This window comes from Lontra canadensis, unplaced genomic scaffold (assembly GCF_010015895.1).
Source record: "Lontra canadensis isolate GAN:19392208 unplaced genomic scaffold, GSC_riverotter_1.0 scaffold17, whole genome shotgun sequence".
Lineage (NCBI taxonomy): Eukaryota > Metazoa > Chordata > Mammalia > Carnivora > Mustelidae > Lontra > Lontra canadensis.
This window is the reverse complement of record NW_022631011.1, coordinates 16,564,274-16,579,688: the sequence shown is the minus strand read 5'-3', so window position 1 is coordinate 16,579,688 and position 15,415 is coordinate 16,564,274. Positions and strand designations below refer to the sequence as shown.

At 35.2% G+C, this 15,415-nt stretch overlaps 1 pseudogene; it reads left to right on the top strand.

Annotated features, from left to right (window-relative positions):
- The first annotated feature begins 6,396 nt into the window (after positions 1 to 6,396).
- LOC116869000 lies at positions 6,397 to 6,515 on the top strand (annotated as a pseudogene).
- The last annotated feature ends 8,900 nt before the right edge of the window (positions 6,516 to 15,415 follow it).

Sequence of the window (15,415 nt, the reverse complement as noted above, 5' to 3'; positions counted from 1 at the left end):
TTGGCTCTAGCTTTTCCAGCATGGTTCAGCTCTTGGCAACAATGTTCCTAAAATAGGCAGCTACAGTTTAACATATAACTTCTCCAGAGAGGACTAACCATCACCCTAGTCTGCCTTCAACTGGCACTAGCATATATTTTATGATATTGTGACAACAGATATCACTTGATACCATCTCTTAAGATAAATATAGAGTATTTGTTATAATGTGTTGACCTGTGAATATTCTGCTTCTCTCAAACTCTCCCCTGTTCCCTTCTAGTACTTAGGCAGCATAGAAAAAGTATCAGGACACCAGAAGTGCACCTCTATAAGGGGAGCCCCCAAATTAGTAAAATCAGGGCTGAGGTGCTGCATAAAATTATAATTCCAGTTCTCCATTAAGCTAAATTGTCTATGAACTTCATTGCTTCTAAGTCAAAGTGATTAAATTTTTCTTTCCAAAAAGCTTTCTGGAATAGGCAAGCATTGAAATAATAAAGTATGTTCAGGCTTTCCGAGTTCTCTTGATCTCTCTGATCTGGATGTGTGTGCATGTGTGTGTATGTTACCCATCACCTTCTTAAGCCAACATAATGATGTGTGTGTGTTACCCATCACCTTCCTAAGCCAACATAGTGATCTTTCATGTTTTGACCCTTTCTTACTTCCTGTTTTATCTTCCAAACGTTGCCCTTCATTTTTTGTTCTAGTAAATATAAAATTCCTTATTGTTCTTTGAATACATTAGGTTGTCTTTCCGCTTAATATTTTAAATAAATATTTTACGTTCTTCTGCATGTTCCTACAAATCTGGCAAAGCTCAGAATGATCATCCTCTTCTTTAATAGTGTTTCAGATGAATGTTTACCCTACAAACAACGTTCAATGAAAGAAGTTATATCTTATTTATCTTTGAATCTGCAATGTTCTGAGTAAGGCCTGGCATGCAGTACGTGTCTGGTACCTGGAATTTGAGTCTTTGAAATAGATGCTATTACTATCCACATTTTTAAGTCATGGGAAAAGTTTAGAATAATTGCAGAGATTTACTCGGGCAGTAAGTAATGGAGAATTTGAATCCAGAACTCTCCCCAAACCTATTAGAATTTCAGTAGACCAATAATGCCTCCAGGACACAGGTTTGTACTCAAGTCTTCTATGTCTTATAAACTCAGGCATAGACAAAAATAAGTATTTTCCTATACCACTTGGTTAGCTGGTTACCAGAAGAAGGAAGTTTATTCCCAAGCCCAAAGACAAGGAAAATGTACCTAGTTGATTGGGTTCAAGGCTACTCTTTGGACTTTATTTAATAGGTGGTGTAAATAAGTCTGTTTAGTCTAAACATATAGCAATCATTTCCTGGGCTTGAGAGTTGTGGCCCCTTAAACCTTTGCTCCATTAAAGGGGAAAATTCAAAGACAAGGATTTGGTTTTAAGGATCAGGAAACAGGAGGAAAAAAAAGGATCAGAAAATAGATTAATTTTATTTATTTATTTATTTATTTATTTATTTATTTATTTGACAGAGAGAGAGAGAGAGACATCACAAGTAGGAAGAGAGGCAGACAGAGAGGGAGGGGGAAGCAGGCTCCCTCCTGAGCAGAGCCCAATGCAGGACTCTATCCCAGGACCCTGAGATCATGACCAGAGCTGAAGACAGAGGCTCGACACACTGAGCCACCCAGGCACCCCCAGAAAATAGGTCTTATACTTCTTTGGTTATAAGTAACATACTAATACACCTATCTTTAAAATAAAGGAGGCTTTCGTATGTTTTAGTTTAGTTTCTTGGAATCCCACTTCAGGGTTTATGGCCAAAGCAAAACGTAAAAAGCTTCTTTGTTACATTTTGCTTGTATGCATACATCCCTCAGGAACCTTGCAGAAAAGAATGATCGGCTGTAGATAAAAATTGGTTATTCAAACTTTCCTGGGCAAAATACTATTATAATCCTATACCCTAATAAAACCCCATCATTTTTATTATCCAAACAGTGTGGTTCTTCAAGGTGATAGGAGAGATTCATCTGTCTGTTGAGGAGGAGGGATGTACCCTTGCTCGATGAATGACCTTCTCATGGTGCCTGTGTGTTCACAGAGTCACTGAGGAGGGAGGGTAAAGCTTCCCCTGTCTCTTATCAGGACTCCATGGTCCTGGCAAAAGAAAGAATGAGAGCAGCATACACGTAAAGGTCTGACTTCATCGATTCCACGGTTTAAGGAAAAGGGAGAAGCTTTGGCCAAAATTGGCTTTCACTAAAAAACATGCAAGGATTCTTTTTCACTTTTATAGACATTTAGGAAAATTGCACATTGCTTAACCCACATTCAGATAGCTACTAACATTGCAATGTGAAAAGTAAACAATCTTAAGTTGAGCTGTTTATCATAAAACATGCAGCTTATGTTGGCAATGCCTTACTCTTAAATAGCTTTAGTCACTATGAATTACGGGTTGGCTAGCTTTTCTAGCACTAAGCCATTGCCTTGCCTAAGCACCCGTTTATCTGCAGACAACTCAGTTTGTTTCAAAGTCAAGCAACACTAGGAAATGACTCCCAAACAGGATTTGATGTATTAGCCTCAGGCACACAATGAAAAGAATTCTGAGATCAGTTCAGCACCAATATCAGAAAACCTTTTTTGCAAGGTGTTTGAGTGAGAATCTATTTTTGAAATTTGCCAGAAATATAGTAAAAAAGTGAAAGATAAATCAACATTTCTGGGGAAAAAACAAACAATGTGCTCATGTTTTCTTGTATACTTCAGATTCAACTGTCTCAAGAAAAAGAAAAAGAAAGAAGGAAAGAAAAAAATGGAAAAAGGAAACTTTTAATAAAGTATCAACGATTACATACAGGAAACATTTAATCCAGCTTTCATTATGTATAAACCTTATAATTCTCCTCTTTTTAAAGTAAGTTAGGTGTGCTTCTTGTATACTTATGCAGTAAGGTAAGATTGATGTCATTGAGTTAAAAGACATTTCAGATTTTGTTTAGGTACTCTTCTAAACAACCACCATTGCATAATTTCAAGTATGCCAGAATGAAACAAAATAAAAACAAAAATGACGGTTTTATTTGGAAGTAATTTTAAAGTCAAAAATATGTGCAAAAGTAAGAATAGCATGAAGAGTGCCAAGTTCAACGGTTGTTAACATTTTACCTCATTTGCTTCCTTATTTGCTCTCCCTCTCGTTGTAGACACATCCACACACACAAACATACATGTTATATTTTTGTGAACCTTTAGAGAGGACATTTCAATCATCACGCCCCTTTCCATCATTTCTTTTTAAACGAATTTCTTTTATGTGACTTAAATACAATTATAAGATGCAATAAGTTTAAAATTGAACAAGTGCTTTTAGCTCATCTACTATTCATATTACAGTTTTGCCAGTTGAATCAAGAGCGCTTTAAGTAGAATTCTTCTCCCAACCCCCCACACCGTACAGGATCCCACATAGGATCAAATATTGTGTTTACTTGTCAGGGTCAGTCTCTTGAGTCTCCATTTATTTGGAACATTTCTACAGTCTTTCTTTGTATTTGGAGATTGAGATTTTGAAGAATAGTTTTTAAAATATGAAAACCTTTCTTTTGGATCTGACTGATGTGTATGCATATTTGGTTCAGGTTCTGCATTCCCAGACAAAATACCAGGTGCTGTTATGTCTTTCTTAGATTGTTACATCTGGAGACAGCAGATATCTAGATGTCCCTCACTGATGCTTTTAATTTGAATTACTGATTCAAATAGTTGATTTCTCCACTGATAGTTACATATTTTTTCCTTATAATTAATAAATAACCTGGTATTGACACTTTAAAGCAACACAAATATCCTGGTCCTCAAGTGCGATTGATTTCTTGCTTAAATCAGTCCATTCTGATAGTCACAAAATACTGGTTTTCTACCTCTAAAACTCCCATCACTTTCATTACTTGGTACTCTATTATTGGCAAAACCCCTCTAACTTCCCCCACCTATTTGCCTGTTTATTATCAGTATGGACATATGGATATTTTTTTCCAATGGTCAATAATTCATCACTATATTATATTTAAATAATAATTATTTTGGTCTTCAAATTGTCCTAGAAGCTGATTCCTGAATTCTTGGGACCTGCCCTATTAATTTGGGGGGCACTTTTTTTGCTTCCTGGCATAGCAAGATGTCCCAGGATCCTCTTGTGCGTACTCTTTCCCAGCCCTGGAATCAACTAGCTATTTATCTCAGCGGTACGGGTTCCATTTAGTGGGGAGTGGCACTAGAGACTATGACCTGGGCTTTAGGTGTGTTCATTTCAATTTTTTTTCCCCAAGTCCTTTCAGCAGGCAGAGCAGACATATGCATATAATTAGCATACCATATACATACACATATACATTTTAGAAATCATGATTTTATACCAATATCTCCAATTGCAATACATCTGAATGAGAGTACTCCTTTGTCCTCCTCCTTTCCATATATTTAAGTCTCTCTTTCCATGTGAAGAATCCCAACTTCTAGCATTTGTCAATGCTATGAAATATCTAAAATATATTCATAATTGATTTGCCCATATTTCCTCTTCAGAAAACAAATCTGCTAAGAGTTCTCCCCACATAGCCAAAGACTGAGAATGTACATCCAATTCCATGTTCATAAATTACTTGGATTATTGCTGTATTTCTTTTCCTTCTCCTCCAGTTTAATTATAATTTTAATTTGAAATATAATTGGCTATATTTGCTTCAGGTTGTTTTCAATTTTAGTTTTACTTCTGCTCTTCCCATCGTTGTTGGATTATCTTCCTATTTTAACGATATAGAGTATCTCCATGCTTCCATTATGAAAGCTGTACAAAAAGATAGATTCAGAGAGGTGCCACCCTTTCCTAGATCTCTTCAACCCCATTCTCTTATGTGTCATGCAGGTAACTGTCAGCATCTTTGATCAAAGAAGCAGAACCATTACATTTTGGGGATGTTATCTTATGTGTTTGTAAGACCCGTTGAACAGTATTATTATATACTATATTATAAATTATTATAATATATATTATATATTATAGGCTGTAATTATAGGCTATATATTATATATATATTATATATTATAGGCTATTTCTGCCTGGTGCCACAGACCGCAATCCACAGGGCAGGCTGAGAAAAGCAAGATGGGTGTGAAGTGAAAGCAAGGAAAAGCTACAACCTGCGAGGCTGAAGTGAAATTCCTATGGACAGAATGGAATCTACACGGCTTTTTTACTTCCTCCAAGCCCACAACTTCCAGGATGCAGATGGCCTGCTTTGGCGCACTTCCTTATAGAGCTGAGCTCCCAGAGTTGGTGAGGCTACAGCGCATCTTTAAGAAGTGGAGGAGTCACCTAGTTATCACTCCCAAGTCAATCAGGAGCAGCAGATAAATGACAAAATGTATGATGTACAACAGTGACCACCTAAGTGTAAAAAAGAATATAGCCTCTCCTTTATTTTGCCTTCCCAGTCTGGTGGGAAAAGTCTCTTAGGACCCACATTAATTCAGACCTAAGCATGGGAGGGAATTCTGAAGAATATAGCTCCAGCTGAGCTAATCTGACACTATATAAACTACCACAATCCACCTTTTCTCAATTTGGCAACTGCATTTACCCCTTTTAACCAACTTCCAAGAGACAGTTAAAAAAAAAAAAAAAGGCTTCTGCCTAACTAATGCTGTTACTCCTTGTATAGCAAAAATGTTCTAATCCTCTTCACAAAATAGAGTGTCTCCATGTTTGAGTTAAGATCGTTTCTCTTCTAGGTGAAATACATTTTCCTTTGATGTGCTCCTGGGACTTTAATTATGAGATATCAAGTGAACTGCTCTCAATGAATAGTATGTTAGATGATAGAGGAATGAGAATGGAGAAAACAAATTAATATATACCCAAACATAATACCAAAATATGAAATAAAGACCCATAATTATTACAATCCTTGTGTAGAGCTGGTCAGGTGGTAATATTTATAAATATCTTTTCCTATAACACATGATTTTCCATATTCTCTCTGTTCTCAGCAAGCTACTTTGTACATCACAGTTTTTGACTGGTGAGGTTAGCCAAATAGTCATTCCCCCCCAAAATCTGGAATGTTAGCAGTTTATTGGTATTGAGCTGTTTGACTTCTCCACTGACTTTAATCACAGCATACAAGAATACTAAATGACTGGAGGGTCACTTGCATTCCAGATACATACTTCCTTTTCTCCACCGTGTAAAATCCATTCAATTCCCATTTAATCTGCAGGTTCAACCACTCTAACTAGAATGACTAACCCCCTTCTTCGCTGGCTGTTTCTCTAGCCTATGGATCCGGAAGTGGCCAAGTGCAGTCTCAGATTTCAGTCTCATGGAACAGTTGTTGAGTCCCCTAAGAAAGCTTTGCGCAGTGGCAGTATCGTAGCCAATGAGGTTTAATCGAGGCGCGATTCTTGCTAATTGAGAAAGCAGTTCCCTGCCCCATGGGAAACAATACTTCAAGATTAGCAGAACCTAAAGTTACCTAGTAAGAAGCTAATCTTACTATAAAAGATAGATACACAGTGAGAAAAGACACACCCATTTTAATCCCTTGATCCCCAGATGGGAAACCTTGTCTATGGAAGAAATAGCACATTATCTTGGTTGCTGATTTAGAGATTTCTGGAGGACATAATAATGGCACAGAACTGACCTCACAGGTATAAAAATGTGTTATGGGGAAGTGTTGCCACCAAGACAATAAGTGTTGTTGACAGGTGTTGTCAGTACTATAACTGAATCTTAAAAAGGCCTTTTTTTTTTTTTTTTTTTGGAGTGGATACAATGGTGACATGTTTTCAAAAGACAGCACAATACAAAAAGTTATACTCAAAGACACACTCTTCCCTTCCACATCCTTTCCTTCTTATCACGCTCCCTTCTTCTGTTGAAGTAGCAAAATTTTATTGTCTACTTATACTTTCAGGATTTCTTTTTGAAAACTTAAGTAGATACATGCATTCTTTTTCTTTTTTACATAAAAGGTACATAAAAGATAAAGAATTATATATTTTCTTTGCAGTATGCTCCTGGCACTTAATATCTCTTAAAAATCACTTCATTATAAATTCATAGAGAGTCTCCTTTTCTTTTTCCTTTTTTCGTTTTTTTAACAGCAACGTAATATGATATCGTATATGGTACCATTGTTTACTTAACCAATTTCTTACACTTACAGAGTTAGGTATCTTCCAATATTTTGCAATTATTAAAAAATGCTGTAGTGAATAACCTTCATGCATAATTTTTATGCTGTTGGAAATGTATTTTCAGGGTCAGTTCTTAGGAGTGGGAACCCAGATGTAACTTTCCAAGATATTGACACATTCTCTTCCACTGAGCTTGAACCATTTTGTGTTTTCTGAATTCTCACTAGCAACTATGTACAAGAATGGCTGTCTTCCCACAGTCTTGCTTAGATATATATTGTTAAGCTTTTAAATTTTTGCTGGTTTGATTGGTAAGAAACCATAAATCCGTGTGATTTTATTTTGCATTTTTTTCACTGTGAGTGAAGGTGAACATAATTTTATGTTCAATCTTTTTTGTCTAAGCTTTATATTAAGTAATATACATGTGTCTAAATTATTCATGTATTTTTATTCTTTTTTTTCCCTATAATATTCTTGAGATTTTCCCCTCAGTTGTTAAAAGGTCTTTGCAATAGGGATATTAGCTTTTTATCTATGATATATGTGACAAAAATTTTCTTCCACTTTGTCATCTGTCACGTGACTTTCCTTATTATTATTTTTTAAAAATTTTTATTGTGGTAAAAAAATGGCAGTTTTTGGCCATGACTTTTCTAAAAATGTTAAATGTGTCATTCTTTTGTTACATTTGAATTTATAATTGGGGGGCCTGGGTGGCTCAGTGGGTTAAAGCCCCTGCCTTCAGCTCGGGTCATGATCTCAGGGTCCTGGAATCAAGCCTCGCATGGGAGTCTCTGCTCAGCAGGGAGCCTGCTTCCTTCTCTCTCTCTGCCTGCCTCTCTGCCTACTTGTGATCTCTGTCTGTCAAATAAATAAATAAAATCTTAAAAAAAGAAAAATAAATAAATTTATAATTGAAGTTAAGAAACTTTTCCATTTTTGCTGCTTAAATAAGAATTCATTCTTTTTCTCTTATGACTTAGATGTTTAAAAATATTTGGATATCTGATCTGTTTAGAGTTGTCATTATGTTGTGAGCCACTGATTTAATTTTATCTTTTCCAAACAACCAAACCGTAGAATCAACATTATTTAAATAAACAAATCCCCAAAAAACAAAAACAAAAAACAAACTTTACTCCATTAATCCTTGATTCGACCTTTCTCATAAACTAGATTTCTCAGAGCAGTTTCTTTTCTTTTCTTTCTTTTTTTTTTTTTAAAGATTTTATTTCTTTATTTGAGAGAAAGAAGAGAGCAACCTTTGTTCTCAGGGGAGAGGAGTAGAGGCAGAGGGAAAAGTAGGCTCCCTGCTGAGCAGGAAGCCTATTGAGGGGCTCATCCCAGAGCTGAAGGCAGGTGCTTAACTGACTGAGCCACTCAGGCACCCCTTCTCTGAGTAATTTTGTCTGTTTCTGGACTTTATTTGTTTCATTATTGCTTTGTCTTTTCCTGGGCCAGTACACACTCTTTCAATTACAGCAGCTTTATAAGGTTTTCTCATTTCTTGTACAATTAATTCTCTCCTTTCCGCTATGGCTTTCCTTTCCCAGTGTTTTTTTGGGGGGTGGGTATTATGGTGTGTCAACAGTCCTATCTCCATAACAAAGCTCCTAGGTATTTTTATTAGGATGGTTTCACATTTTTAAATTAACTTGGGGAGAACTGACATCTTGATAGTATGTCTAACCTGATGAAGTTCTAGAACCTAGGTGAGGTTCGGTGGGCTGAGGTCCGGAGCCGATGACCAAGAAAGAATTCTTGAGACATCTTTGGTGCAAAATGGTGGTTTATTAAAGCACGGGGACAGGACCCATGGGCAGGAAGAGCTGCTGCCCCGGGTTGTGAGAGAGGGCAGGTTATGTAACCTGTGGTTGGGGGAAGGTGAGGGGAAGGGAGGTTTCAACAGAGCTTTCATATGTTAAAGAGGGCATACAAGGTGCTGGGATACTCCCGGCTTGATCATTGTTGTCTTTTAGCAAGCCATTAACATCAAGATAGTTGGAAGATTCCTGTCTTGCAGGATTGTGATCTCTGCAAGTTAACTATTTGTTTCTCGTTTATGGCGGTCAGGGGTGCCTGAGGAATGTTGCACATATTACCGAGGGGAGCGGGTGGAGAGGGGGTGCAAGGCGCCAGCTTTTGCTTTTTCCTCAGCCAGCCTGCCGCTCCCTCATCATAACCAAAGACAAGAGTGGGCTTTCCATTTGTTTAAATCTACCTTTCTGTCTTTTGCTGGTGTTACACATTTTTCCTCATACAAATTTTTCTCGTTTTTGTTAAATTTATTTTGGAGTATTTATCTTTTTTTTTTTTTGCCATTTCAACCTTTTAATTAATAAATGATAGTCATCTATGTATCAGTGGGATATGGAGAGATTAGATATACTATTTTTCTAACTCCAATTACATCTCCTTATACATAGAAAAATACTGGTACCAAATTAGTTTCAGTATGGAAAAAAATGAAGGAATAGTTCTATTGTTAGAATACAAGTTTCCTCAAAAACTCATAATGCATTAGGATGTCTGGTAATAACAGACCATGATTGATACCATCTTTATCTATCATGGGACTGAGCACTTTGTAAATCTCACTGTCTTCATAGGTAAGGTGGATATAATAATATATATCTGTGACATTTTAAGAGTTTGAGTTACTCTAAGGAAATGTCTAAATTATGGGAAGCATTTAGTAAATGTTTGCGATTCGGATGACTCAGGCATATATGTTTGATAGGAGAGAGAAAATTGCTTTCTATCAAACACACCTATTTTATCTATGCATCAGGCAACACCACAACATAAAAAAGGTTATCTGTAGAGATACTGGAAGATGTATATCCTGGTCCCTTTTCTTCTGACACCTGTTCTTTATGGAGGAAATAATGGAGCAAAGACCAAGAAGCTGAAACTCTTCTTTCAGGAGAGTTTCCCATGTTAAAAGCCCTAATCCTGAGTGACCAAACAGCTTTAAAATTCCCCTCACCTTCACTACATTTTAGACAGGTTTCTTTCTGATTCTAGGCCCCTGACTTCCCTTCACTTAGAGCGTTTACTTCAGAAAATTTGCAATTGTAAATTCTTTCTCCGCCCTTTTGAGATGTAAATCTTCTCCCAACCTCCTGCCAGATTTAATACCCAGGAATGTCTTTCTCAATGACCTAAGAGCCATCCCTTTCCAAACATAATCATTAAGATAGCATGCTATATGCCAGTCTTTGTGGGAGGATAGGAGCCTAACTTTGATAAGTGCCAATTAGCAAACACAGATGGCCTAATATCATTGATCAATCCCTCCCTTGATGCCCTCCATAAATTTTCCTCCAGCTCACCTCAAACGTAGAAAATCTCTTGCCTTTTGTTTCAAGGGAGTTGAATTTAATCTCTCTCCCTTATTGCAATAATCTTAATAAGTTCCTCTTTGCCTATTTAACTCTGTCCAGTGCAATTTTTTTTTGACAGAAGTCTTCCAAAATCATCTTGCAATGCATATTTACAATTTAACTTCATTTATGCTAGGTTAAAGTATATGATCCGCTCTCAGAACCATTATGCCTTTATAAATGGTCCTTGGGGTAGCTTAGATACTGTGGGTATAGAAAAAGCATCCGTGTTAAATTGATGTGTAATAACTCATTTGGTATGCATGACCATAAAATATATACTTATTATTTGTATATAAATATTCTTTTATATACTCTGACAAAGGAGAAGAGCGTGACAAAAAAAAAATTAAATTATACTTAGTAGGACTCTTTCATTCCTAGCTTCATTTCTTCAGAATTTATTGTAATTTACTTCTTGATTGTCATCCTTCATTTCAATACCTTTGTTGTTATCTCTGTCTCTAAGAAATAGCTCTTGAACTTGATTTCAATATGAATTTTCCTTTTGTTCTTGTCTTGGAATTTCTTCTTTTGTTTATCTATTTAATCTAGCCAATTTTCATATTTACTACAAATGATTTTACTTTTCCTGTCAATGCCTGGTGTTTCACATGCTAATATATTTCATTTATTTATCAAGTATTGGAGATATAAAGATGATTAAGAAACAATTTCCATCCTGAAATGTCAAAAATCCTAGTGGGAAGAGAGGTGAGTAGACAGACATTAATAGTGAATTATAGTAGATTTATAGAGTTATTTTATACTAACTATAGAAAAGCACACAATGGACAAATCTAATCCAGCTTTGATATTGATAATGACAGTAGAGGATGCATGTGGGTTTCTGGGAAGAAACATGTTTCAAAGGGGTTTCATATGACTGGAGTATGAATAGTGAGGATGTTGGGAGAAGGTAGGGGAGAGAGAGAGAGAAAACTAGAAAGGTAAGCAAAAGGTATCATGTTAGAATTTGAACTTTACTTTTGGACATGAAAGAGCTATTGAGGTATTTTGTAGTTGGAAACTACTAACATATCCTATTTCAGATTTAGAAAAAAAGTGATTTTAACATGGAGGATAGTTTCAAGGTTATATTAGAGTTTTTATAAACTTCTCAAATTACCTCTTTAATAATGATAAAATGATTTTATTATTGAGCAAATTTATTACTGTGGCTACTTAACAGTAACATAACCTCTAGAAAAGAAAAATGTTTGATCAAACTAATATTGTTGTCTTATAGTTGTTATGTTTATATTGTTATTTTTAGGTAATACTCTCAAAAATTATAAAGCTCTTCTAGACAACTCATTTTCATAGATGAAATCATTAAGAAATAAAAGTTAGTAACATGCCCAATGTTACATTATAATAACAATGCACTATATTTGCATTGCTAAGCTGAATTTATCCCTCACATTGAAAGCCAAGCCTGTTTGATCCACAAATCTCATTTCAAGTGGGATTTTATTTTTTAATTAAAATTGAGAAAGATATTTTGTTTCACACTGTAATACAGAAAAAAATGAATGTTGATCAATTAGACAATTCATAACCCAGGTCTAGAGCTGGGGCTAAGAGGGGTTGTGCCTATAAGAACATAACCCTTGTATATTTTCAGCAACCTTGGGGAGAGCTTTGGATTTTTCACAGTTTAGATAAAGCATTAGAGTATATTTTTTCTAATCTTAAGGGTCCCTACCCCAAACTGACATCTGTCTTATAGTACTGCCTAGTTTTGTACCTTTCAAGTAATGAAATGTTGACCCTTACAACAACCCTGTTATATAGTTGGGGGAATATTTTTGTTGCTTTATAAAATAAATCTTTAACACATGCAAACAAGAAAGAGATTTTATTGAGCTGTGGATCTGAGTCCAAAATTTATATATTATTTTTCAGACTAGTACTTTAAGCTACTGTCACACTGTATTTACTGCCTCTCCCTTAAAAAAAAAAAAAAGTTCCATTTGAGTGTACACAAAATTTAGATGCAGTGACATTTGTGATTGTCTTTTATTGCGTTGAAAGTATATCTATCCACAAAGAAGATTATGGTTAGAAATAAACTCATAATCCATTTGAGTGCAGTTATTTCATTTGTCTGCTTAAATCTACCCTTCACTCTGCACTGTCCTCTGTAGTCTGTGAAGCTAATCCATATGGCTTGCTTAACGGTGCACTTGTTCTTGGGCTTCCTATTGGTCTTCATCAATGGGAGACACTAGCAGAAGATCAGGGGACAGCAGGAGAGTGAAGTTGAGATATATATTCTTCTGCTCTTGACTTCTCTTGGTTCTGGAAACAACTCTGCCCTTTGGGCGCTAGGGGGAGTTCAGCTCCCTGATGTTGCTATTCTAAGTGTATTACATTTTTCCCTCTTTCATTTTTTCAAACTCTATACTTTATGTCTTATCAACAGATCTAGTTTAACGTGCCTGTTTAGAACTGTCATTTTCGTGAACTCATAAAAACCTGTATTAGTGTTAAGAATGTGTTAATCAGAGGTAACATGGGTAGTGCTTCAGAGGACAGCCTCTGGGATCAGCAGCCTCATTTTCCACTTCTCTCCTCCTACCACTATATGTAGGGTTGCGCACATTTCTTAACACGTTTTGTTCTTCAGTTATTTCTTATTTATAAATTTTATATATATTCACATGCAGACACACACATTATGACAACTCTGACCCTATATAATATGCTGAAAACCATAAATGTGAACCACATGTGATTTATTATTTTTTGGTGGTCACTTTAAAATGAACAAAAGAAAGATAAAATTAATTTCAAAAGTATTTTACTTAATTCGATATAGTCAAAATATTATATTATTACTTATTTCAACATGTAATAAATAGAAAGTTAATGAGGCCATTTTACCTTTTTCAATACAAAAAATGTACCCAAAAATCTAGTATGTTTTTTGCATTCCCAGTGCATTTCAGTTTGGGCTAGAGGCATTTCAAAAGTTCAAGGGCTACACAAGGCTGGAGGCTCCCTTGTTAAACACCACAGTTTTAATAGTTCTTCCAACCTATACCTATTTAAACAACTTAGTTCATGAATCGGTCTAACCACCAAAACACCTAAATTTATCTTCTGTTAACTAAAATGTGCTTATAGGATACTGAATGCCTAGCACTCACAGGCAATGTTCTTAAACATCTGTGAACATCTCCTTCCATCAGTTGAATCATATGTTTATGAAGAATCAATTGTATTCTCTTCTCTTCTTTTGCAGACTTGTTTATGTGCATTGTTTTTTCTTATAATAATTTAACTTATTTGTTTATATAAGCCTATCAAATATCAGTGTAAAACTAGAGCTATTTTTATGAGAATTAGTTTAAATGTAGTATGGACAATTGAAAGACCAAAGAAAAATTATCAAGAGAGGGATTTTCATTCGGGCCATTTCAAGAGTGTTGTGAAATTCCTGCTCTATTTAAAGAAAATGAATCTGGATGTCATAAGTAATTTTATGGTTGTGCTTAATGAGAAAACATAGAACTCTAATACATGGATATATAATAAGAGAAAATAAGTGCTGAATATTATGTTCACAATTGTTAAAATGTTTTATGTGTACAAAGGATAAAATAAAATACTTAGATTTTGTCTGTGTTTATAATGATTCTTCATTACAACCAATATTTTTGATTAACTGGCTATATTTCTTCTACTGCAAGCCCCATGAGGGTAGGTGTCACATTTGTTTTGTTTGCCACTATATTCTCACTGCTAAAATGTGGGTTGACTCAAAGTAGATGCTCAACAAATGTCTGTTGACAGATTGACTGACTCATTCTTTCCATATGGCACCTCCCACCATGCAAGCCTGTTGTTTTTTCAGTTTATAGTTTGCTGTCACATTTTTAAAAACACAATTTTTTTTTTTTTTAAATTTACAGCAGACATAATGCTCTGGCCTTTTTTTTTTTTTCCCCTAAGCAAAACATTTCTCTTGTCATCCAGAAGAAGAAAACTCATACAAAATTTAACTCAGTAAATTTAGACTTGATGTTCTATTAGAACAATGCTTTGCTGCAGAAAATAGAAGAGAGTAAATAAAATCAAATCTATCTCATCCTGAGAAGGTCAAAAAAACTTGGTTTTCATATGCTTCTGGGGAGCCATGAGTAAATATCCAATGAGCCTCATCTGGGCTCACAATCTGGTCACCAAAACACCTAAATTTATCTTCTTCCATAAGCATTCTTATTAACAAACAGTGACTATGGTTGTATACATAAATCATTTTGGAAAATCCTCTGAAATTAGGCATTCAAATGGTATAGCAACAGTTGCTGAGATTACCCTCCCAACCCCACACTGATGGTGGAGATTTAGTCACAATGTAGCTAAAGATGTAGAAAATCATTTAGAAATAGGATTTCCTGGCTAAAGGACTAAACAATATATTTATTTTTACCCCAAACATATCATGTTAATTAAACTTTTTATTTAACTATTACATAAAGATGTATACATCACAAGTGTACAGCTTGATGAATTTTCACGAACTGGGTGCATTGTAAACAGCACCCAGATCAAGATACAGAATATTACCGGTAGCCCAGAAGCCCCACATATCTTCCTCCAGTTATCGCTTCCTGAAGCATAGTTAATAACTTGATTAGTGAGTACTATAAATTACTTTTATTTATATGTGAACTTTATATAGATAGAATAAATCACTACGTACCCTGTTGTGTTTGGCTTCTTTCACTCAATAAATTGTTTTTGTTGGTATAAACTTCCAATTACAAAATTAATGTAATGGAGATATAATGAACAGCATAGTGACTACAGTTAATAATACTCTATTG